General features: G+C 44.5%; 1 long non-coding RNA gene across 2 annotated transcripts; it reads left to right on the forward strand.

Annotated features, from left to right (window-relative positions):
- The first annotated feature begins 13,781 nt into the window (after positions 1 to 13,781).
- LOC118355989 lies at positions 13,782 to 18,252 on the forward strand. Of its 2 annotated transcripts, XR_004819338.1 has the most exons (4): positions 13,782 to 14,003; positions 14,165 to 14,244; positions 14,418 to 14,586; positions 18,152 to 18,252. It is a non-coding gene; the product is annotated as an uncharacterized LOC118355989 (long non-coding RNA). The 2 variants fall into 2 exon arrangements; XR_004819337.1 differs by lacking the exon at positions 14,165 to 14,244.
- The last annotated feature ends 6,869 nt before the right edge of the window (positions 18,253 to 25,121 follow it).

Genomic DNA, 25,121 nt, shown 5'->3' on the forward strand with positions numbered 1-25,121 from the left:
AATGCATTTTTGTTCTGGCAAGGTGCTGCAGCAGTAAGGATTCAACCAAGACACTTCCCTAATGCTTTTCTCAAATTATTCTTTCCAAAGTAATGAAAATACCAGTCAGGTCTATGCTCTTGATTGGTACCCATAGGTTGTGCTGTGAGACATACTGGAAAGTGGTCTGGAACTGCGGACTCGCAGAAGGAAGCTTCTAGGCCTCACCCACAGACAAATCAGGAGTCTCATCAGCAAGGAAACCCCATGGTGTCTTCAAGCATCTACTTCTAGGAGCTCTCCAGACCCAGCTCTGGGTTCGGGCAGCTGTGCTTTGCCTCCTGCAACCAGCTCCACGCACTGCCCGTGTGACCTGCTCCTTTTCCATCTGACATGAATGTCATGCAGCTGAATGTGACTTTATGTGTTTTTCTTTTGTTCAGAGCTGAGGACAAGCTGCCCATCTTCCTCCTAGCCCTGGATACTGGGGAGGCTGTGATTGGCAGCGGCCCAGGATGAAAGACAAATGTGCCTCAGGTAGCGGATCTGCCAGAAAAATTCTGGCTGGTCTGAGCTCATCTCGCCCCCATTCTTGATGGCAGGAGTTTCACATTTCTCTGGGCAACTCCATCCTCTCATCCCTCAACCAGCCCCCAAGAAACTCAAATCCCAGCGGCAGCAACATTGGATCCGAAGGATTCTTCTTCTGTTGTCAGCTCGTCGCTCAGATTTGGCCACCAGATTGACAAGGAGAGTCCCCAAGAGGGTGGCATGGCGGTGGGGGGGGGGGGATGGGCAGGAGGATGGCAACTGTGGACGGCTTAGCCAAGGCCTATTGCTCTAAACTTTATTTAAAAACCTCATATCTTGCTGACCTTCTCTCTCTAAATAAATAAGAAGCCAGGGAGAGGAAGTACATCTTCACCTCAGACCTCTGTCAGATGCCAGTGAAAGCAAAGGCCCTTGGGGAGGCCCCAGTGGCTGTTCCTATTTTGCTATTAAATGTGGGAGAGCTGATGGGGGAGCCACAGGGGGCTGGGGCCTGGGGAGGTAGCCCAAAGGGGAGCAGAGGGGAGGAGGGGGCATGGGCTGGGTGAATAGCAAGCTCAAGAGCTCTTCTGCACAATGAGATTAGCACGATGTGAGCGTTTCCATGCCAAGGTGCTAACGCAATAATACACACGAGTTTGCCAACTTTTCAAATTGAATGTATTTGATTATTTGCTTTTAATTAGTGTGAGTTTTGGAGTATGTACAGGATTGTCAGGGATACACGCAAAGCCTCCTACAGCCCATGAAGCCTCCCCTCGGTAAAGACGGTCCGGGATTGTTCTTTTTTAGCTGTGGAGAATGAGATTTAACAGCTCTGTTAAATGTTTTAGCCCATTTCCATTGTGCCTCTGTTTCAACCTATTGGCAAGACCAACTGAAGGGAGAAAATAAACCTCTTATCTGATCTGAATGCTGAGAGCTGCTCCTAAGAAGAATTTTCCTGCTGAACTTCGGCTTTCCACGAACATCCTTGTTTTGCTTTGTGTCTTCTTTCCTTTTGCTTCCCAGAGTTGCCCGTTACGCCGACTTTTTCTCTTCTCTCTTCTCTAGAAGTATGTTTTCGGAAACACCCATACGCGTGAAGAAGAAGTGAGTGGGGGTGGGGGAGGGAGAGGAGAAGAAATCTGTTTATGTAACAGAAGCGATCGGAGGGCCTTTCTATCTGCCCACGGCTGATAATCCTGGTTTGGAGTCTCTCCACAGGGCGGGCTCTGCTCGGGACGATTCTCGAACCTGCACTATGTGGGGGCCAAGGAAGCCTTGGAGAGGCTGGGCTCGCCGGGCCAGTGAGGGACCGGGTGGGGTTTGACGTTGGTGCTCGTGCTCTCATCTGCACCCTGGGGGACCGTGCCATCTGGGCTAAGGCACCAGCCCTGCACCTTCCACGTTGTTGGGGTTTTAACCAGGATTCCCCACTGGGAGTTCTGCAGGCGGTGATCCTTTACAAAGACAAAGCACGTCCTTCTCGTCCTTCTCGAGGCCCCAACTTAGAGAAGCAGGAGGAGGTGGAGAACTCAGGGTTTGCTACAGAGGACAGGAAAGATGTGGCGTGAGGAGGCTTTTTCCACTGGCACCCCTTTCCTCCCAGCCTCCTCAGGCCCATCACTTGGCTTGCCTCTGCCCTAGGACCCTGGGGACATGGACAGAGGCTGCAGCCCACCCTGGCATGGCCAGCCACTTTGCCCTTTGCTGCTCCCAGCTCACATCACTGTCCCAGCGACTCACTCGGACCACGGGAGCCACCATGGAGCAGGGCAGCAAGACCCCTCATACACATTCTGAGGATGGCCGCCCGCTCACCCATTACCTACACAATCTCTCAGTTACATTAAAAAAAAAAAAAAAATCTTTCCCCCCCTCAACAATAGAGAGGAACAAATGGTTGACAAATAACAACAGCAGCAGCTCTCCAACAAAAGCACGCAATTATTACAATTATACTATCCTTGATTAGGCTGCCATGCATTGCATTTCAATGTAATTGATGTTGTAGGTTGACACATCGGACACCAAATATTCTCGCCTGTCCCTTCTCTCTTTTGTTTCAGAAGCTGATTTGCATTTTCTATGCTTTTAGTAATGAAGACTTAGCACTTTTCCTCCATTAGAAAAAAAAAGAGAGATACAATAATCTGCAACTCGGCACTTGTTTAAGGATTCTGACCCTCGAAAATACCACTTTGCTTCACACATTAGCTGCTTACAAAGAAGGAAGCTAATGTATCATCTAATTGGGCAAACCACTGCATCTGATTTCTCTCAATCAGACTATTAGCTTCGTAATTACCCATCTGCCTCGTGTGGAAAAACGGCAAGGCGCACACCCAGCTAATAACGTTCTCAAGAGCACTCCACCACAATGAGAGGAGACAACGTGGAGGGGTATGGTGTCTCACCATTTCGGTGCCAAGGTGGTCACACAATGCAGGGGGCTCTGCCGACCTTCCCCCTCCTGAATGTGCTTAATTATTTGTCTTTAATTAGTCGGAGTTTGGGGGGTTTGTTCAGGACCACAGTCACCGCTGGCCGCAGGGAGGGGGAAGGATGGTGACCTACGTGAAGGCAAGGAGTAGGCTTCCTGTGGCCCCTTGTGGGAGACGCTTGAGGGAGGAATGTCGCCTGGCTCCACAGGGTGTCCTCAAAGGTTGCAGCACGATGTTCCACTTCTCTTTTTGTTCCTTTCCTTCCTCTGGCATTGGGTTCCCTCTTTTCCTTGTGAAGATGTACTCTTTGCACCCCTGCCATGGCTTACCTGAGGATGAAGACATCAGGGTGGGACCTGGGACCTCCTGGTGTGTGCGTGTAGGCTGAGTAGTACGGTGACCTCTCTAACTTGTCATTTCTCCTGGCTCACGTTCACTTTCGTCTGCTATCACGTTCTGCACACCTTGTCGTTCAGTTCCGGGGCTGTAGGTCTGGAGATTGTGTCACCTTGGGCAAGTTGCAGGATGCCTCCTTTTCCCCTGCTCCCTGACCCGGGAGAGGAGGCTGGGCCAGCTCGTGTCCTCAAGGACTTGGGGTGGTTGCCGTGGGGGTGTGTTTGGGAGAGCAGGTGGGGCCAATTTTGATGGAAACTGCAGTGAGTGTTTGGGGCTCCCTGCCCCCACAACTAGAGTAGCTCAGCTCTTTTTTATATATCCTTCTAGGAGAATTTTACTTGAACGAAGCGTTCCAGCTCAAAATCTTGAGACCAACTGGTCTGGCTAAGAATGTCTAATGACTTAATGTCTCTCAAAAAAGTAAACTGTGCCTGGGTCAATACTGACATTCATCATCTAACAGTTGGTTGATTCAGAGGTCAGGTAACAGAGGTTAGCATGTAAAAATGGAGTCTTTTGAGCCTGACACAGTGAGGAATTTTGCTTTTGTGTATTTTTTTGTTTAATTAGGATATGATTTTGAAGACTCACTGATAGCTAATGCTGAAGTATTAGGTTGAGAACGGAAATTTACAGATGCATTGTATCACCTGGGAACGTATTTCTAAATACCTCCTACGTGTGTGTTCTGGTGAGAGGCCCTGTAGATAATATTTATGTTGGGCATAGGCCCTGCTTAGTGGAGCTTTGAGTGGTAAATAAAAGATAAGTTTGTTCCTTACACAAGTAAAAGACCGAGCGTCAGGATTCATCTGGTCTTGCTAAACGCCCATCAAGCTGGCCAAGATTTTCCACGGTGGGCATGACATATTCATTCATAAGCCCACCTCAACCTGATTACTCCCATCTCTTGTGCCCAGGCTTTTAGGGGTCAATTCTGTTGAACTTCACAATTTCCCCTGGAAAGAGTTTGGTTGACCAGTGATATCTTTCCTATTCTATGTGTAGGAAATAGGAAAAATTAAGAGCCACATGGATCTCTTAGGGTTGAGGAATTTTGTGGAGGATGCTGTCACTGTGTCACATATAAGGATCTTCTAAAAATTCTTTCCAGGTATCTGTTTAAGGAAAGGATTGGCTTCCTATGCACTATAGATAAATAGATAGATAGATAGATGATAGATATACAGCCTGTATTTTATAACTGATCATTTTTTCGTCTTTGCTTTGGCTGCTAGGAAGCTCAAAGGCTGAATTTTAGCCTCTCTCCATTGGCTTAGTAGGACTAGATGCCATGTTTTATGTGTGAATATACCTCTAAAACTTTATTATTTTTTATCTGTTTATAATCATATTTTTCCTTAGTTCTCACTTGTGCAAATATTTCTCTGACATGCTTTTGTATTATACGCATTTTTGTACAATACCTCAGTACTTGGTGGGAAAAGGTTCTGGTAGAAATGGAGACCAGAGAAGTTAAGTGATTTGTCTAAGTTACATAAAAGAATGAGGTCAAGAAATCTTCCTCGTGCCCTGAGCAGGGCTTCCCAGATGTTTTGATGTTAGCTATGAAATCTGCTAAAATTAGTTTACCTTGTGATCCACTTAATTTCTCTTTGGAGAAATTCACACAATTTGTTAGCCTCTGTTACAGCTCTCTTACTCTTCCCTGAAAGTCTGGGACACTAAGCATCCCTCAAGCCACACCCAGGGACAGAGCTAAGGGAAAAGATGCTCTCATTGAGCTCCCCACCAGCACTTCTGGCATCCTCAAGCCTTCTTATGAGGGCTCTTCCCCTGAGAAGTCAGTGCCTGCCACAGGGCCCAGGACTGAGGTGACAAGTGAGCTGTGTATGGCTCAGGGAGTAAGCGCCGAAGAGCAGAGAACACACTACCTCCTCACAAACCACATTACGAGAGAGTCAGCAACCTGTGGAATATGCTGCCTGGGACATGCTCTCATTTTGTCCCCAAAGGAGAATCATCTGCTTGGCAATGACATGATTTTTTTTTTTTTTTTACTTGCCCCCCAGCATTCCCTACTGTTCCCCAGAGGCCAACAGGGGGTCTGTTCTCAAAGGACTCCCCCAGGGACGGAGGTTCCATAGTTTGGCAATTCCTAACCTTTTTGGAGTGGAGACATCCTATCGATTGTTTTTCACACTGCCCTTTTTCTCCCTACCTTTTTATCGAAAAATATCATGTGACTTATTGACCTTTTTTTTTTTTTAAAGTATACTTCTTTTGAGAATTTGGTTATCATCACCTCTTCCCCACCAACACACACGTGGGAAAAACCTGACACGTGGGGCAGGTAACTCTTATAATGTGTTCCAGTTTGAGCAGCTCCCAGGAAGTTGTCCCCTATCTCTAACCGCTGTCCTTCCTAATGCACTTTACCCCATTTCCTCTGGGTCTTTCCTCAGAGGAGACGAGCATCTTCCTGATACCAGGATAATTGGAAATACAGCCAACTTTCTATTGATTATAAGTAGATTATGTTACAGTTTATCTCTGGCAAATCTTGCTTTCATCTCTTCGTTAACATCTCTGTTGCTTACTTAATTTCTTTATTGCTTTTATAACCGTTGCCATCTGCTCCTGAATTGGGAGTTCCACAGGAACTAGAAGATTGAAATTTTCAAAATGGAAACAATGATTTTGAGGCCAATGGGACTAGAAAAGACAGATCGTGGTCTGAGAGGAAGGAGAGGTCTGCTTAAACTGACCACAGGGTGCTCAGAGTCAGACTGGCCTTAGCAGCCGTCTGATCGGCTCCCATCAGGTTTATTGATCAGGAAATCAAGATCTCGATCCAGTGAGAGTCTTGTCAGATGTCACAGAGCTACTTGGAGGAAGCCCTGATACTAGGATCCAGGTCCAGGGATCTTTATAGTCTCTCACGATTTTTTTTTTTTTTAATTGAGGTATAATTGACATACAACATTATATTGGTTTCAGGTGTACAACATAATGATTCGATACTTGTGTATATTGCAAAATGATTACCACAATAAGTCTAGTTAACGTCTGTCCCCGTACACAGTTACGATTTTTTTTTCTTGTGAGGAGGACTTTTGAGACCTACTCTCTTTGCCATGATTCTTATTTATCAGTCTGAAAGGTGAAATTGCCCATTTGCAGCATGAAATGTGTGGCTGGGAAGAATTGCATGTTGGGACAGAGCTGAAAAATGGGAAGCTAGTTCTTAGCTTCCCCGCTCCTCTAGAATTTTGTCTTCGTGGTGCAATTTCATAATTTTGTGTGCGATATCATGAATAGCTAGGACATCAGATATCCCCATAAGAAAAAGCAAGTAGAACCACAGACTGCAACGCAGAGACTTCAAAATAATTTGACATACAGGAATTATTTCCTATTTATCTACTGTTTGGATTACCTTTGCAAGGACTCTCGCGCATTTCTGTGGACGATGAGGAATTGGTGTTATTTATGCCTTCACGTGGGAGTCAGAATATGGGCAACATCCTCAGCATCTGGACCAAGTCCAGTCTGTATTTTTTTTCCCCATCTGCTCCTGGTATTTTAAGTAAAAATGTTTGTATCTGCATCCCCCAAGCCCTGTTGTAAATTGTAAATCATGCCATTATTTCTGGTAAAACCACAATGTCAAGCAACAATTCACAAAGCCACAAAAATTCTCCGGAGTAATTTTCCTGTTCTCGTTGATCAATTTTATATTTTCCCCTTGGCCATATGCACACATTAAATGGCACTAATTCAGTGAGAAAACTCATAAGGGATAATATTTCAAGTGGCACAAATGGAGGAATGCGTTTACAAGTACCTGTTTTCTAACTGCCTCTACGTTCTACCTGAATCTGCTCTTCTCTTGTGGTTTCAATGGAGTGAAATGGACACAGAAATGGTGGGGGTCGGAGAGTAAGGGAAGGGGGAGGAGAACATTTCAGTTAAATTAGGAGCAGAAACAGGAAAATATCAAGTCAAAAATTGTGTGGCTGCAATTACTGCTTTCTTCTGGTGAAAATATTTATTATCTGATCTGGAAAGATGACAGGTGGAGAGAGCCGGCTGGTGCTGGCTAGTCAGGATGGGTGCTTACGGTTGATTATCTCCCACCTATAACTTGGTGCAGGTCTTTAGGTCATTGATTCTTTCTTTTACATTTTTTTATTAATTTTTTAAGTGATAATTTTAAAATACACTTCTAAAATCAAGTACAACATGTATACACACATATATTTAATTCAAGTACAACACGTGTACATAATTCATAATTATACAAGATGATAATTTTTTTTTTTTTACAGTGTGGACACACCTGTGTAACCACCACACACGTAAGATGCAGAACCTTATTAGCTGCCCAGAACATTCCCTCTTACCCCTTTCTTTCCACTTGTGTTGATTATTCTTGACCTTTGCGCTTCTACTCAAGTTTTAGAAACAGTATCAATTTCCAGAAAAAAACCTGCTGGGATATTGATTGGAATTACCTTGTGTCTATATATCAATTCAGGGAAAATTGACATCTTGAAAACTTGCATGCTTCCCATCTGTGACTAGTAATAGGGGTAACTCTCTGTAACAGTGTTTCATAGTTTTCTGGGTAAAAATGTTAGATAGCTTTCATTAGATTTATCCCTAAGCATTTGATGTTTTAGTTAGTCATATTTATAAATGGCATCATTTTAAAATTCCATTTTCTTATCTTTTGCTTCTAATATAGGAAGTGCGATCCATTTTGTACATTGATCTTTTATCGATGACCTTGATAAAATCAATTATTTACTGGAAAAAATTTTTAACTGAGGTATAACTGACATACAATACTATATTAGTTTCAGTTGTACAACATAGTGATTTGACATTTGTATACATTGTGAAGTGATCACCACATGTCTAGTTACCATCTGTCACCATACAAAGTTAATACGATATTATTGACTATATTCCCCATGCAGTACATTGCATCCCCATGACTTACTTATTTTGCAGCTGGAAGTTTGTATGTCTTAATCCCTTTTACCATTTCCAATCTCCCTCCCCACTCCCCTTACAATTCTCCATCCCTCTGGCAACCACCGATCTGTTCTCTGTGTCTATCAGTCTAGGTTTTGTTAAGTTTTGTTTGTTCATTTGTTTTATTTTTTAGATTGCACATGTAAGTAAAATTAGGCAGTATTTGTCTGTCTGACGTATTTCACTTAGGGTTATAGTCTCAAGGTCCATCTATGGCCTTGCAAATGGCAAGGTCGTTCTTTTTTGTGGCTGAGTAATATTCCATTTGTACTTAAGTACCACGTCTTTATCCATTCATCTATTGATGGACACTTGGTAAATAATGCTGCAATGAACATAGGGATACATATATCTTTTCGAATTAGTGTTTTCAGTTTCTTTTTTTTTTTTTAAGATTTTATTTATTTATTTGACAGAGAGAGAGAGAGCGAGAGCGGGAACACAAGCAGGGGGAGCAGGAGAGGGAGAAGCAGGCTTCCTGCCGAGCACGGAGCCTGATGCAGGGTTTGATCCCAGGACCCTGGGCTCATGACCTGAGCCGAAGGCAGACGCTTAATGACTGAGCCACCCAGGCGCCCCGTGTTTTCAGTTTCTTTGCATAGATGGTAGCAGAATTGCTGGATTATATTGTAGTTCTGTGTTTACTTTTTTGGGGAATCTCCATATTGTGGCTGTACCAATTTACATTCCCACCAGCAGGTCACGAGGGTTCCCTTTTCTCCACATCCTCACCAACGCTTGTTATTTCTTGTCTTTTTGACACTAGCCATTCTGACAGGTGTGAGGTGATATCTCATTGTGATTTTGATTTGCATTTCCCTGAAGATTCGTGATGTTGTGTATCTTTTCATGTACCTGCCAGCCATGCATATATTTTCTTTGGAAAAAATGTCTAGTAATGTCTATCTCTGCCTATTTTTAAATCGGATTGCTTATTTTGTGGTGGTGGTGGTTGTTATTAAGTTTTATGAGTTCTCTAAATATTTTGGATGTTAGCTGCTTATTGGATATATGATTTGTAAATATATTCTCCCACTCAGTAAGTTGCCTTTTCATTGTCTTATGGTTTCCTTTGCTGTGCAGAAGCTTTTAGTTTGATTTAGTACCATTTGTTTATTTTTGCTTTTGTTTCCCTTGCCTTTGGAGTCTGATCTAAAAGAACATTGCTGATGTCAAGGAGCTTACTGCCTATGTTTTCTTCTAGGATTAATATGGTTTCAGGTCTTATGTTCAAGTCTTCAATCCATTTTGAGTTAATTTTTGTATACAGTATAAGATAGTGGTCCAGTTTCATTCTTTTGCATGTAGCTGTCCAGTTTTCCCAACACTGTTTCTTGATTTTCCCCATGTATATTGTTGCCTCTTTTGTTGAAAATTAATTGACCATATATACGTGGCTTAATTTCTGGGCTCTCTATGTAGTTCAGTTGATCTATGTGTTCTTTGTGCCAATACCATGCTGTTTTGATTGCTGTACCTTTGTAGTATAGTTTGAAATCAGGGAGTGTGCTACTCCAGATTGGTTCTTTTTTGTTTGTTTTCAAGCATTTTATTTTATTTTATTTTTGTAATTTAAATTCAGTTCATTAACATATGAGGTATCATTGGTTTCAGAGGTACAGGTCTGTGATTCATCAGTTTTATCTGATACCCAGTGCGCAATACATCACATGCCCTCCTTAATGTCCATCCCCCGGTTACCCCACCCTTCCATTCCCCCCTCCCCACTCCAGATTTGTTCTTCATTCCCAGGATTATTTTGATTGTTTGGGGGCTTTTGTAATTCCATATCTGTAGATTATTTTTGGAATTTATATGTAACCAATTATGTATCTATGAATAATGACAGTTTAATATCTTTCTTTTAATTCTTCATATTGTATATTTCTTTTTCTTGCCTTATAGTACTAGTGCAGACCTCGAGGATTTTACTTTGAGCACTAGTGGTGATAATCGACATCCACCTTGTTCCTCATCTCAAGGTAAAACTTTCAATATTTCACTATTATAAGTATGAGGTATGATAGATTTTTTTTGGAAGTAGATACCTGTTACCATATTAAGAAATTTCCCTTTTAATTTCCTGATTGATTAAAAAAATTTATTTCTAGCATGCTTTTTGAAATGGTGAACAGGTACTGGATATTACTGAAATTTTTTTTTTTGCATCTATTGAGATGATTACATATTTCAGAATTTTTTTTGTCAGTGTGATAAATACATTGATTGGTGTTCAGATTTAAAATCCACATTTTACTCTTTGATTAAAATAAGTTGTTTGTGATGTATTTTCCTTTTCCAGATATTGCTGGATTTGATTTGTCTGTGTTTTTGCCGAGTAAACATTTTTAAAAAGGCTTTTGAGTTTATGTTTATTAGAGGTATTGGCTTGCATTCTTTTTCTTATGATATACTTATCTGGTTTCACTTTCAAAATTACGCTGGTTTGATAGAATGAGCTTGGAAATGTTGGTACAAGATTGGTGTTACCTCTTTCTTAAATGTTTGGAAAAATTAATTGATAAAGGTATCTGGGCCTGGAATTTTCTTTGTAAGTTTTAAATTATAAATTCAATTTATTAAATAGATACAGACTATTCAGATTTTTAAATCCTTGCGTCCCTTTTGCTAAATTATGGGTTTAAGTTAGTTTGTCCAATTTGTTTCTATTTTCTCCCTTGTACTTTCCTTGTGCTTAATTTGCTGTTTTTCTAGGTGCTTGAGCTGGATGCTTATGTAAATGCTTTTCAGCCTCCATTATTTTCTAGAATGTGTGTTTAAACTAGAAGTTTCCCTCTGAATACACTTGAGTTGTATTTTACAAGTTCTGATGATGTTGAATTTTATTGTTTTTCATTTTAAAATGTTTTCTGATTTTCATTTTGATTTCTGCTTTGACCCACGGGTTATTTATAATTTCTTCCCCTCTGTATGCCCGTCTCTGTATTTTCTGCTGATCTATCTTTCAGCTGAATAATCTTATCTTCTGATGTGCTACTTGGCTGTTAGATCCATTTCTTTAGTCTATGATATCTGTAATTGCATTTTTTTTCTGTTGGAAGTTACATTTGATTCCTCTAAAAATAATTCATGGGTAAAATTTCCATCCTTTTATATATTTTCTTGAACACATTAACCACATTCATTATGAGTTCTGTGTCTAATAACTCAAATATCTGGATTTTCTGTGAGTGTAACTCTTCTATTTTTTTCCCTAGATTTTCAATTGTTTGGTCCTATCTCCTGACATATTTCATAATTTTTGATTACATGCTGGACATTATATTTGAAAAATTCTAAGGGTCTTGATGATGTTATCTATCTCTGGAGAAAATTTCTTCCTTCTTCTCTTTCTTTCTTTTTCCTTCCTTTCTTCCTTCCTTCCTTCCTTCCTTCCTTCCTTCCTTCCTTCCTTCCTTCCTTCTTTCCTTCCTTCCCCTTTCTTTCCTCCCTCTCTTCCTCTCTCTCTCTCTCTCTCTCTCTCTCTCTCTCTTTCTTTCCCAGCAATTGGACTAAGGGCAGACTCTCTTGATTCAATCACATATTGAGACGCTTGAAGGCAATTTTAGGTTTCGTGTGGGCTCTCTCTGGGCTGTGTAATTTTTGGTTTCTTCTTTTGGTGTATCAACTAAAAGTCTGATGTATAACTGAGGCTAATCCTCCTTGGTGGGCCTGTATTTCAATTTTAGTGTTTCCACTCCATACAGCTGATGGGGTTTTTAAAAAAAAATTATTTATTTATTTATTCACTCACTCACTCACTCACTCATTCATTCATTTATTTATTTACATCTGTAGCCACTTAGCAGCTATTTTCCTTGGTTCCCCAGCCCGCAGTTCAGGGCTGTTTAAGGTTCAATACATACTTCAAGAGCAAAAGCGACACAGACTTCTGGCTTATTTTGTTGAGGTTCTTTTTTCTCTAGGATCTTGATTTCTTGAGTCATAAGTCATACCACTTCGGCATCCTTGAATTCCAACTTTTATCTTCCCAATACCATGGGGCTGTCCAATGCTCTAGGTCATTGCTCGGGTCTCTACCTTTATGCCTTCTGATGTGAACTGGCAAATGCTCTTACAGGAAAGAGCAGCAGAGGAAAGCCTGGCTCACTTCAATATGTGCTTCCCATTTCTCCAAGATCTTGGACCCTCAAATCCTACTTACCTTGATTTTTCTCTGATGCCTTCAAATAGTTTGTTTCCCCCCAGCTTTTATCATTCTTCTTGGCAGGTAGATTGGTTTGGTGCAAGCGACCCTAGCATAGTTGGACTGGTGATTAATTTTCTTAATAAGAGTTGTTCATTCTTATTTGGTAGAATTCAGAAGTCTTTCCCGGTGTGAGCACTGCCTCCAGCTGGTGGTTTACATGGCTAGCAAAAGACTAACGTGTTATTGTGGGGTGGAAGCATACACAAGATATTTATTAAGGATCAGCACCAGTGAAAGGATGGGGGAGAAAGTTGGATTAGAAAGGGAGCATTTGACCTTGGGCCTAACATAGCGCAGCTGACAGTGACTCTGGAGTGAACACTGACTCTCAGAGTTAGCTATATTGGGCAGAAATGGCCAGGCATTTATACCGCTGCCTTGCTGGTCATCAGACGGAGGAGGCCCCAGGAAGGGCCTGAGCTCATTCAAGGTGCTTCTCTGAGACTCTGGCGGACCTGGAAGGAGCCGACAGTGGTGACTGTCTCCTTCACTCTCTGCAGCTGGGAAGCAGGTCCTTCCGGGAAGGGGAAACTGGGTGGCACAGCTCTTACCTGCACCAGAGTGGTGACAGGAGACCGCAGGCTCATTGCAAGGAGATGGTTAGGGGAAGCTGCCAAGGAAAATCCTTGGAGGTAGAGTACAAAAATAGGGCAATGCAGGAGTAGGGCAAGGGCGTTCCTCTTCTTAGCACATATCAATAGAAGGGGCATCAGATGGGTTTATTATTGTGAACTCTTCTTAAAAAATGATTTCTATTATCTTGTTATTATTTTTACTATGTAACTGCAGGGTGCAGGTGGGTCAGCATTGTTTGTAACAAAGGGCTGGGGAATCAATAAAAGATCAATGAGAGGAAGAGATAGGATGCAAGCTATTGCTTAATGGCACCTTATTGAAAGGGGCTTCTACATGTCGCTGATATAAAGCCATGCCCATCTTCCGCCCATGGCGCATAGCCACAGAGCTTCGTGGCTTTGGTTATAATGACACACCTTCCCGTGTTCATGAGAGAATTGCCTTCCAGAGGAGTGTGTTTGATTATGTGCATAATCGGATACACCGCACCACAGGGGAGGTGAGAAAAGCTTTATTCCTTTGTGAAGTCATTACTTCCCCCCACCCCCACCCGCCAGCTCCAGCGTCCCCATTATAGCTGGCAGAAATGGTCCAAAGACAATCACAACCACAAGTCATGAGCCTCCTGTGTGTCAGGCAGTCTCCTCCTGTGTGACTTGAAGACGAGTCACAACCAGATGATGTAACAAAATTCACAAAGAGATCTAAGAGAAGAGGGACTGGGGAGGGGGATGTGAGGATGTCTCTCTCTTTCCCTACAGTTTAAGAACCTTCTCTTTATTTGCTTGTAACTCAGTTCTTTCTAGGATTGAAAAGTTCTTGGGAGGGGCTGCATTTGAGCTGTGAAATGTTAACAGGAACAGGTACCTACCTTACAAATGCTATTGTTAAATAACACTTGGTGTGACAAAGTGATCTTTGTGCCCATTTCCATGACAGTGGGGAAAAAGTGTTTCAGGGATAGACAGAATTGGTGCAAAGCCAGGTCCATAGAATAAGGTTTTACTCTGTCCTCACTGTGTAGCAGTTTCTCTTAGAGAAGAAGAGCTCCAGAAGCTGCCTGTTTATACAGAAGCCAGAGAAGGTCGAGAAGATAGTTCCCTGGTTAGTTGCCATACAATTTCCCATCACATGTGTAGTGAGTGTAAGTCGTCAGAAAATGATAGAGAAGAAGTCTCAAGCCCTGGCCGTGGCCTCTCTGGGCACCTCCTGTGGCTGGGCATCAAGCCCTTCCTTGAGGGAGGAGCTGGGGGGCACATCTCTTGTCTCTACTGCAGGAGGCAACAGGAGAGCTGATAGGTGACCAAAAAGGCGTACAAACAAATGACAGCAATACCAGACAGATCAGGTGGCAAGTCATCACGGAGCTCCCTGATCCCACAACACCGTGTGCTTTGCCCCAACCGAGTCCGATCAGGAGGAGACTGGGAAAGCTTCATGGCAGAGGTGAGATTTGACTTGTCCTTGTCAAGGCGGGCAGGACAGGCTCCGTGTCATAGATGGGGTGTGTTTGCAGATAATAGTGATGATGGCTAACATTTACCTAGATTTTACTCTATGGCAGTTCCTGTGCTGAGGGCTTTCCATGCATTACCTTAGTGCAGCCTCGTAACCATCATACTCAGTATGGAGACAGTATCCCTATTTACAGAGAGGGAAACTGAGGTTTTGGGAGGTGGGAGTTGGAGAAGCCAGAGCACTCTGGCTGCACATGAGGATCCCGTGGAACGTTGAAAAGCCATCCTCACCTGGGCTGCACCCTGTTCATGCCGACGCTAATCTCTAGCGACAGGGCTCAACTCCCCATCTTATCTTAACCACCCATCGGCTCGTATCTGCCACAAGCTCTCCGGGGGGGAGCCAAGGAGGTGATCTGCGGAGCAGAGAGGGTTGAGAAGTAGTCGCCTGGAGGAAACTCAGCACTACACTCAGCATAGGCCCTTTAAACAATTATTATCAACTATTTTGGAAAAATACAGGGAAACTCTAAGAAATTCTCCTCTGCGAGACACCCAGTTTAAAATTATAAGCACTGCTGATCTATTTGGGAGACCCCCAATCTCATCCCCCCTCCTGCCGCTGGCTCCAAGGAGCCACTGCCTTGAATTTTGAATTTTTCATTTTTCATCCCCATGCATTTCCTTGGGATGGAACACTTTGCCCTAAGCAACAGTAACTCCTTAAAATGTGATTCTGAGTGTGTGTGTAGGGAGGTGCGCATGTTCTTAGGCGAGAACATATTAGAATCTCTTGGAAATGGGAAATTTGTTAAATTTGGAAAATAAGCCCAGGCAATTCTGATACTACCTCGCACCTTCCCTGGAGTGACTCCTCAGTGGCAGTATCTGTTCATCCGTTTACTGTCCATACCTTCTGCCCCCTCCACCCATCACACCCCATAAGCCTCTTGAGGGCAGGGATTTTATCCTATTCATCATTCTACTCTACCCCCAGTGCCCAGAACAGTGCTTGCACTTAGTAGGTACTCCACAGACATTTTTTTGATGAATGAAAGAATCACTGAACCATAAGCTTCTCAAGGGCTGGGAGTTCTTTAAATAACACAACAGAGGGATCAAGAACCTGGGTTTGGGCTGTAGGAAGCCTTGGATTGGGATCCCAACCCTTCCACTTCTGATCTGTTATATATCTTGGGCAGAGTTACTCAACGACTCTAAGCCTCCACTTCCTCATCTGTACAATGGGAGTGGCTAGCCAGTCTATTGCGGAGAGGATTGAGTGACACAATGCATGCATGTATGTATTTATATCTGGAATGATTCCATGTGTGTGCAGGTTGTTTTGCACGGTGCTCAGTCCTACCAAGGGTTCATAGTAGCTTTAGCTATGGTGGTAGACTTCTTTGGGGTTGTTTCTGCCTCATACCCCTCTTTCCAGGGGAACTGCCCCTCCTGCTCCAAAGGCTCCCATGGGGATTCCTATTCTGACGTGGCTGTGGCCCTGTGGCCATACCTAGCTCTTTCCTCCTGGGCACGTGATCCACTCTGGGCCCATCAAAATGCTGCCCCTCTGGCCACAGTTCAGGAGTGAACCCCCACTGTAGATTGGACCACTAGATCCTTTAACCTTTTAGGGCTTTTTTTTTTTTATGGCCACAGTTCAGGAGTGAACCCCCACTGTAGATTGGACCACTAGATCCTTTAACCTTTTAGGGCTTTTTTTTTTTTAAGGCTTACAACACCTGCATTAGAGAGTCTCTCTCTCTTTCTGAGAGCTGACACTATTAGCTGTAGGATCTCAGAGCTGTTGATAACCTTGTTTCTGCTAATGAACAAGGGTCAAGCTGATATTCTGACAAAAGCAGAGGTAGGAGATGGAAACACTTTGGCACTCCCAATACCAGGAATACCTAAGACCCAGCTATTTCCCAGCTTTTTCTAGGCTGTGGTCATGGCAGGGCCAGCCCACATGGGGCGATTGGGTGAACTTGAAGAAATCTCCCTTTCTTAAGATGATTTACTTCCATCTATCAGGAAATTGCTCTATTATATCAATATTGTTAGTATCAGACACTTTTCTGCCATCTTCTAGAAAATTGTTGGAATATAGCAATTGATGTTCACAGGCCATCTTCTAGGATTGTACAGTGAACAACCTGCACAACTGATCACACAGTGGTCCTGTGCATTGGACCAAACCCTCCTTGGCCTGAATTGGATTTCTGTTAGTTTCAGCCAAGTTTGCTAATGTAATTGTTACATAGTGTCACAGTGCCTGGGCTATAGGAGGCGCTAAGAGATTTGTGGAATAAGTCTATGGATGAATAAGTGAATGTGTGAACCTTACCAGCATACTCCTAACAAGGTAACTTCTAGGGTCCTCTTCAGATTCTGGGCTTTTGGATTCTGTGGGGACTCTAGGGTATTAAGGTCTATGGTGCTCCTTAGGAAGCAGTGAATGTTTCTGCCTCCTCCACCCTTGTGCCCCTCTTGCAGGCCTCTATCCCTAGCTCCGCACAGCCATATTCAGAGTTTATTAGAATTTTTTTCGAACGGTGAGTTTTGTTATTGTTCGAGCAACTTTGCTGTTGCTTCATGAAAGAGACCTGTCAATACTGGTACTTGAACTCTTTCTGGAGTGGTAATACCCCCTACCCTCAGACCTTATTTCAGCCAGGCCTGGACTAGCTCATTGAGGCTGTGTCGGCGTGACCAAGCCTCTCTGAAAGCCCGCCCATTTTGCCCGCACGGAAATGCTGAGTTCTTCCTTTCCCTTGGGAGATTGGCTGGGCCGGTTGTCAGGCTGAGGTGAGCTGTGGGAAGGTTTGTCACTTTGCCATTACTTCCTGTGTGAGTCTTTGAGGGCGGCCATAACAGAGTACCACTGGGGGGCTTAAACAACAGACATCCACTGTCTCACAGCTCTGGATGCGAGGAGTCCAAGCTCAAGGTGCCAGCAGGGTTGGTTCTTTCTGAGGGCCCTGGGGAAGAATCTTTTCCATATCATTCCCTTTGCTTCTGGTGGTTTGCTGGCCATCCTTTGTACTCCTTGGTGCCCAGCTGTATTACCTCAATCTCCACATGGTGCCCTCCCTGGGTCTCCACATTGCTTCCCTCTGTGCTGAGTGTCCACATTTCCCTTTTTCATAAGGACAGCAATCACAGTGGATTAGAATCTACCCTCATTTTAATTTGATCACCTTCCTTAAAGAGCCTATCTCCAAATAAGGTCACATTCACAGGGACTGGGGCTCAGCACTTTGACAACTTTTGGGGGGACACAGTTCAACCCATAACACTTCCCTTGGATTATTCCTTCTCTGAGGCTCGGTAGGATGGGTCCAGTGGAGCTGGGTTCAATATCACCATTCCCTGAGCTACACTGAGGTTCTTTCCACGTGTGCTGTATTTTAGAATGGCGTGTGCCTCCAGCGCAAAAGCTTTAGCAATCGTCTTTTTCGTTTTGGGTATGTTTGTCCTTAACATGGGTGGGATTTTTCCTAATAGGGTTGGTGGACTGTGGGGCTCATTCATGTATCTGTTTTTTTCAGCCAAATGCTCAGTGCCATCTTTGGGGCTTGATGGAGGCCCTGGTCTCTGTGCTTGACATAAATGATCAAGTTCTTCCCAAGGAGGGAGACTTTGCGAAGCGGGGCTGGGAGAAGCCCTCTCGCGTCTGCTTTGGAGGGGGTGAGTGTCAGAGGCCCAGAGTGCGATACAGGGCAGCGTGCCCCTATGAATCCAAAGGGGCATGTTTTTGTGGAGTGCGAGCCAACATGGACCAGGAAATTCTCATCTGGAGCTCCTCAGTACGATGCTGTTTGTTGTGGGTTTGTATTTCTCACCTTTAATGTCCTTGCTAGCTGTTTGGTAGTTGATGGAAGAGGATGTTCTTGACTCAGCCTTAAATATGTTTTCATAACCAATATCATAATGAAAATATTTTCTTCCATTCTGGAGTCTCTAAAGGTGTGTTTGCATCTCCTGATTGCTCCATGGGTAGGCACGTTACCTTCTCCTTGAAAGGTGGGATGGCCTGGTGGTCAAGTGCGTGGGCTCTGGTGCCCCAACACTTGGGTCCAGCCTCTTGCCACCATTTACCAACTCCAAAGACTTTTGGCTTTAACCTCTCGGTGTCCCGTTTTTCTCGTCTATAAAATGGAACTAATAATGCAGCTTAACTCATTGGGTCATTGTGAGTCTGAAATGAGTTAACATTTATAAGGCACTTAGAACAGCCATTCGTGGCAGCATATGATAAATGCTACACATTAGCTCCTATTTGATTGACAGCTGAGCAAATGTAGGCTCTGGGAAGTTAAGAGAATTCTCCAAAGCCACACATGTCTTGTAAGCTATAGACTGTATCCTAATTCCTGATGGAATGACTCGAAGCCCAGTGGGCTCTCACCTCCATCACATTTATACAATTTGAAGCACATTCCACAGCTCAGTTTCTTTGGCAAAAATGTTCTTGCCATTTTCTACCTGGCCCACTTCCACAGCTGTACGGGTCTGACACCTGCCCTCGTGTTCCCAGAGCCCCACGGGCCTTCTCTGACCCACGACCATCTGCTCGTCTCCGTCCCTCCAGGCTGCAAGTCCTCAAGGACCTAGCGTGAGCTTGTGCATGACTGAAGAACGCTACGCTCTGCACTCACGAGATGAGTGAATACTCCCTGAAGGGTCAAGACAGCAGTTTTGGGTCATAGAAAGGAAGTGCCGCTTTTCATAAGGAGCAAGGTTTTGATACCCTCTGAGTAGCATGGGGAAAAATGAGAATTAAGTCCAAAAAAAGGCCTGACTGTGTTCAAGGACAATAAGCTGGGTTAGAAGTGACCTTGAAGATGGCCGTAATGTACTTGTGAAAATGATATCTTAGAAGCAGAAATGATACTTTCCTGGAAAGTATTCCTTGTTACCTGTGCGCCCGTTCCTGAGAGAGCAGCCAAGTATTTCCTAGTCTTTGTGTTGGGAGCAGCTAATGGCCTCGAGGTGGCACACGGTGTTTGGAAAATTTCCCACCACGTGAAAATCACTGGCATTGAATAGGATGATATCCATAACCTCGGCATCAGTAGCTGACGTTTCCCAAGTGCCAAGAACGATACCTGGTACGTAACAGATGCTCAATAACTATTTGTTGAATGAATTAAAGGAAGTGCCATGTTCAGAGTGACTCAGCCATGTGTGCGTTGGCTCTAGATTCAGGTAAAAGACCACCTCATTTTGCAAATGAGGACACTGAGCCTGAGAGAAGAAGAGGTCACTCAGCTTGGTTAAAAGCTATGTGATGACAGGGACTCCTTTTTCTCTGTCTATAAATCCTCAGCGCCCCGCTCCCCTCCTGAGCCTCCTGCACGGTTGGTTGTGTTTTTGGGCGGGGTCAGCCAGGGCCCAGGATTGGAACCTCTCTCTACGGGAAGCTGATCCTGGGAAAGGAGTGGGCACGGCGCCTGCCCTTGGGGTTAATGGAACGAGCACCAGTCCGAGAACCCACACAGCTCGATGAGGCTGTCAGACCCAGTATCCTCTTCGATACTCCTGCATCTGATCGTCCCAAACTCCACCTAGCTTGCTATATTTTTCTCTGTGGAAGTGTTACCATTTCGGTGGCGGGGGAGGGTAGTCCCAGGAGAAACCCTGCTGGATTCGGAGAAGCTCCGCAGGAGGGCAGGGCAGAGGACAAGCTTCGGCAGCACAGCAGGGGCAAGCTGGCTGCCCGTCTCCAGGGACAGACTCCCCAGAGAGAACAGGCTGGCCTGTGCTTTCCTGGGAAAGCAAAACACAGCAGAGCAGGAATCCGAAATTGTTGGGGAAGCTATACCCTATTTGCCAGGGCCCACACTTTCTCCAGGGAAGCGGTGTGTGTGTGGGGGGTGGGTACTGGAAAGCACCAGAAGGCAGAATGCTGCTGCAGACTGTCGCGGAAGGGGCTGGTTTCTGGCTCCGAGCGCCTGGTAGCCCTTTGCATTCATGGTGCACAAAGCCCTCCCAAGCCTTTCCTAATGGGAGGTGTTATCTCCATCTTCCAGACTGAGAAGCCTCGTGCAGAGAGGAAGCTGGGCCTTCCCACCCCCGCGCCTCCTCCCAACCTTGGCGGGCAGAGGGTGAGTCGGTGGCGGTGCCACAGACGCGGTCCAGGTCTTCTGCTTCCAAACGTGAGCTTTATCTCCCAGACCGTGCTGCCTCTTGGAGCCTTCTGGAGAGGATCATGCTGTGGAAATGAGCATCAGTCCAAAGTTTGGAGCCTGGGCTTCAAGGGTCTGCATGACTTTCCACCCCAGCTTCCATTCACCACCATTCTTCATGTCTCCCCCTTACGGGTCTTCGTGGCTGCTGGGGGAACCTGCAAGCAATTGACTCGCTTCCGTGCATCCAGGCAGGACTTTGCCCATATCCGGATTTCCCTTTCTCCCCACTTTATTTTCCTTCTGGAGTTATTTGAATGAAAGTATATGGATCCTGGACAATACACGGGGTGAATTTCTTTTATACACTTATATTACACGTGCTGTATATAATATTGGTTATCTGTACAGCCTCTTCGTCCATTCATCCGCTCCTTGGTCCATCCTATTGAGCCTCTACCATGTGCCAACCACGGTGTGGGGTCTCAAGGAATTCCTACGCTTCCTGGACAACTGGGGACATAGCTGTTTGTAAGGACGGACCAAGTATCTCTCTAGAACACACACATATCCAGAGGATAGTCAAGGGTCAAAATGTTGATAAACCTCTCATTCTGTAGGTCGGGTCCATCAGAGGAACTGCAGGAAGTCTAGTTTCCACCAGTACCCCTTCTCCGGTTCAAGATGGAGGTGGTAAAACTTGTAATCCATCATTTTCTGTACTCTGGCTGGCCCCCTGGCTTCGTGGGCATGGTGAGATGTCCAGACCCTCCTTCCAGATCAGGTGCTCGGCACTAATGCCGCCGCCCCAGGACGGGGACTTTCAGGGGTGCTTCTCACCGACGCCTATGAGGGTTTCTGTTCTCTACCCACTTTTGGTTTGGAGGCAGAGTCTCTGGAATGATACAGCATCCTCTAACCCATAGCAGACATCCTCTCATGCAGTTCCTCTGATGGATGCCCAGCCTGGACTACGAGCAGCTCTGCATCCCATTGCAGTTTGGGGAAGCGTCCATGGACAGTCCTCCGTGGTTCCGTCCTTGCTACTGCTTCTCATGCCCACTGTCTTCTCTTTGGGAATGCATGAACATGGCAGGAGAAAGCATGGGATTCAAATCGGACAGACTGGTTCTGGAGCCTAGCTCTGCCACATCTTGACTGGGAGATATTCGCTCAATTCACTAATCTCAACCATCAAATGGAAAACAAAAACAAAAACAAAAAACCAAACCCAAATGCCTCCCTGTCAGGATGCTGCAGAGAAATACAACCAATAGGAGATATATATTTATGCTAAGGAATTGGATGCCACAATTATTTTAAGGAATTTAAAATAATTTAAATTGGTTGACAATTTACCTTAGGGGATTGGCTGACACAATTGTGAGAGCTGGCAAGTCTAAAAATCTGTAGGGCAATCAGCAAGCTGCAAACTCTGAGGCCTTCGACTGATTGGATGAGGCCCACCCACATTTCCATAGTAATTTTTTTCACTTAAAGTTGACTGTAGATGTTAGTACCATCTACAAAGTACCTTCACAGCAGCCTTGATTCGTGTTTGACTAAGTAACTAAGTACCGTAGCCTAGCCAAACTGACCCATAAAACTGATCATTGCATTTTGCCCTAGGGGAGCGATGAGGATTAAGTGAAATAATGTATGCAAAGTGCTACACATACAGCCTGGCACACGGCAAGCTTTTATTCACTAGTGCCATTATTATTTACTGCTAGCATTGTTATTTTATACTTATTTTTGGTCTGCTGATTCAATAAGGCCTTGTGCTTCCTTCCAATGTATTTGCTACTCTGATACTTCACGGAAAAGGTGATGTTTGCTCTGATAGCAGGATGAGCTCTGCAGGAACTCAGAGATGAGAGTGCACCAATCAGTAAGCCCCTGGAGGGCAAGCACACATCTGCTTTGCACACAGCTCAGAGTAAACGCTCAACACCTATGAAGAAATGAATGCACGGATGAAAGCAAACTCCTTATGAGCATGGCTGTCCAATGTGTGTACAAGATGAGCCTCATGTATAACTTAGGATTTTCTAGTAGGCGTGTGAAAAAAACAGATACTACTATCCCAAATGGTATTTCCAAATGGAGTCAATATAAAAATTATTAATTAGACATTTTACATTCTTTTTCGTCACACTAAATCTTTGAAATCCAGCTTGTTGTGCTTGACTTACGGGATGTCTCTCTTTGGACTGGGCACATTTCAAGGGCTCAAAGTCACACGTGGCCAGTGGCTACTGTATTAGCCAGCATAGCTTTAGAGGAATGTTTCTCTGAGTTTAGTTCCTGAATAATTGCATCCTAATTATTGCGCCGAGGTATAGAGTGGGCGGTATGTTGATAACGGGCCCTACTCTAGAACAAACTCTGAATATGATTTGCCCGACTAGGCCTGCCTGTTCGTAGACTGTTTATGACCAGCCCTTGGCAAGATAAGAACAGACATCGAGAGCAAGCATTTAGAAAGTTTTATAACAATTTGACAGGGTAATTTTACATTCCTTGATTCTAGTAATAAAAAACCTGGGGATTGTCTTATGCGTTATTTAAGTTTTAATGTTTCTATAAATTCATTTATATTGTACTTTACAAAAGTATCTATCTGTGATGGAGTGGAAATAAGTAAAAAAAACTGGTCCTTTACCCGAGACAGCGTAAGAAACACTCCCCTTGATTGCTAAAGCCAAGTCTCTGGGGTGGACACGGGGGATTTGTGTTTTTAACAAACCCCCTGGTGCTTCCTAGGCACATGGATGTTTGAACCTTCTGAAATGAGGCCAAAAAGCCCTAGAAGTGTAGACCTTATTTTATCCCCCCCCCGCCCCCAAATTGCTGATCCAGAGACAGAGCCTCAGGCCTGGGTGGGACTTCATAATAAGGGCAGCTCTGCTCACTTCAAAGATGCTGTCCCCGCGCAGGTGGGGAGCCCTGTGCCTCCCTGACATCCACACAGGCCAGAACACGAGTCCCACACAGTCCTGCTTCTTCTTGAGACCCTTTGTGAATCCTCTAGGATACTGGGATTTTCAAGGTTTTCTCTGATCCTTCACACAGAGAATACGACTTTTCAATCTCCATCTCTTGGAGCAGACAGGCAATCTGTTTAAAAAAAAAAAAAAAAGGAAAAAAAATCTCTAGACCCAAAGGAACTCTATTTTTTCTTGTCCTTGCTCAAAGCTTTTATAGAACATCTTGAGTTTTCAAAGGTAGTGCGCGTATTGATTTTTTGTCCCTGACCCCCAGGGTTCATTGCTGCTGTGTTTTGGGCTAAGGCTCCCTATAGAAATCCCAGTGGCCTCAACTCGGGAAGTCTTGGTGATTGGACGGTATTGGAAGCAGTTTCCTTATATAAACCATCACAGATGTCCTTTGTAATTTGTCATCTTCTCTTTCTGTGAGGCTCTCCTCACAGGATCTTTCTTGTGTGGCTAGAAACTTTTAAATCAACCTTCGGGCCGGAATGTCTGCAAGGAAATGGAGGCCTTTACTCTGGATCTGCCCCAGCATCCAGGGAAGCTGTTTTAGGGTCTGGCCCCCACTGTGCCAGGCCAATACTCTCTTATAGACATAGTTCATCTCTTCCCACAAAATCTCGATATATGACTGTATTAGTTTTCTGGGGCTGCCAACATAATACCATAGACGGAGGAGCTTCGACGACAGAATTGTTGTCATTCGGAGGCTGGAAGTCCAAGATAGAGGTGCTGGCAGGGTTGGTTTCTCCCGAGGCCCCCCTCTTTGCCTTGTAGAGGGCTGCCTTCTGGTTGTGTTTCCTCACGGCCGCTCCTCTGTACACACACATTTCCTGGTGTCTCTTCTTCTTCTTATACGGACACCAGGCCTATTGGATTAGGGCCCTGCACTTAGGACCTCATTGGACCTTAAGTACCTTATTAAAGGCCAGATCTCCCAAGGCGGTCACACTGGGCTTAGGGCTTCAACATATGGATTTTGGGGGACACGATTTAGTCCACAATTTAGGAACTACTAAGTTGACTTCAACTCATGGCCCAAATTCCTTTTGGATTCTGGGGTTCTCACACCTGCCAGCTGTGTTCCCTACCTCTATGATCAATGTTTGGCTCATACTCCATTATCCCCTGGAGGCTGTGTCCATGCTGGGTAGAGGCCTGCTTGGGCTTCTTCCAGCGCTGAGCAGGGTTGTCTGGCCTCAAAGCTGTGTTGGATGCTGCCTGTGGTACCATTGCTACAGCTCTCAGAAGAGTTTTGTGAGCAGCGGTGAGTTCTATCAGAGCTCTCCACCCCTACTCCTCAGAAACGGTTCCAGGCTTTATGTAGACCCTGATTTCTGGGTGCATGGCACCCATTCTCCTGCTTGCCTCTCCCTTGGAGACTTCTCCTCTGCTTC

Source organism: Zalophus californianus, chromosome 10 (assembly GCF_009762305.2).
Source record: "Zalophus californianus isolate mZalCal1 chromosome 10, mZalCal1.pri.v2, whole genome shotgun sequence".
NCBI classification, from domain to species: domain Eukaryota; kingdom Metazoa; phylum Chordata; class Mammalia; order Carnivora; family Otariidae; genus Zalophus; species Zalophus californianus.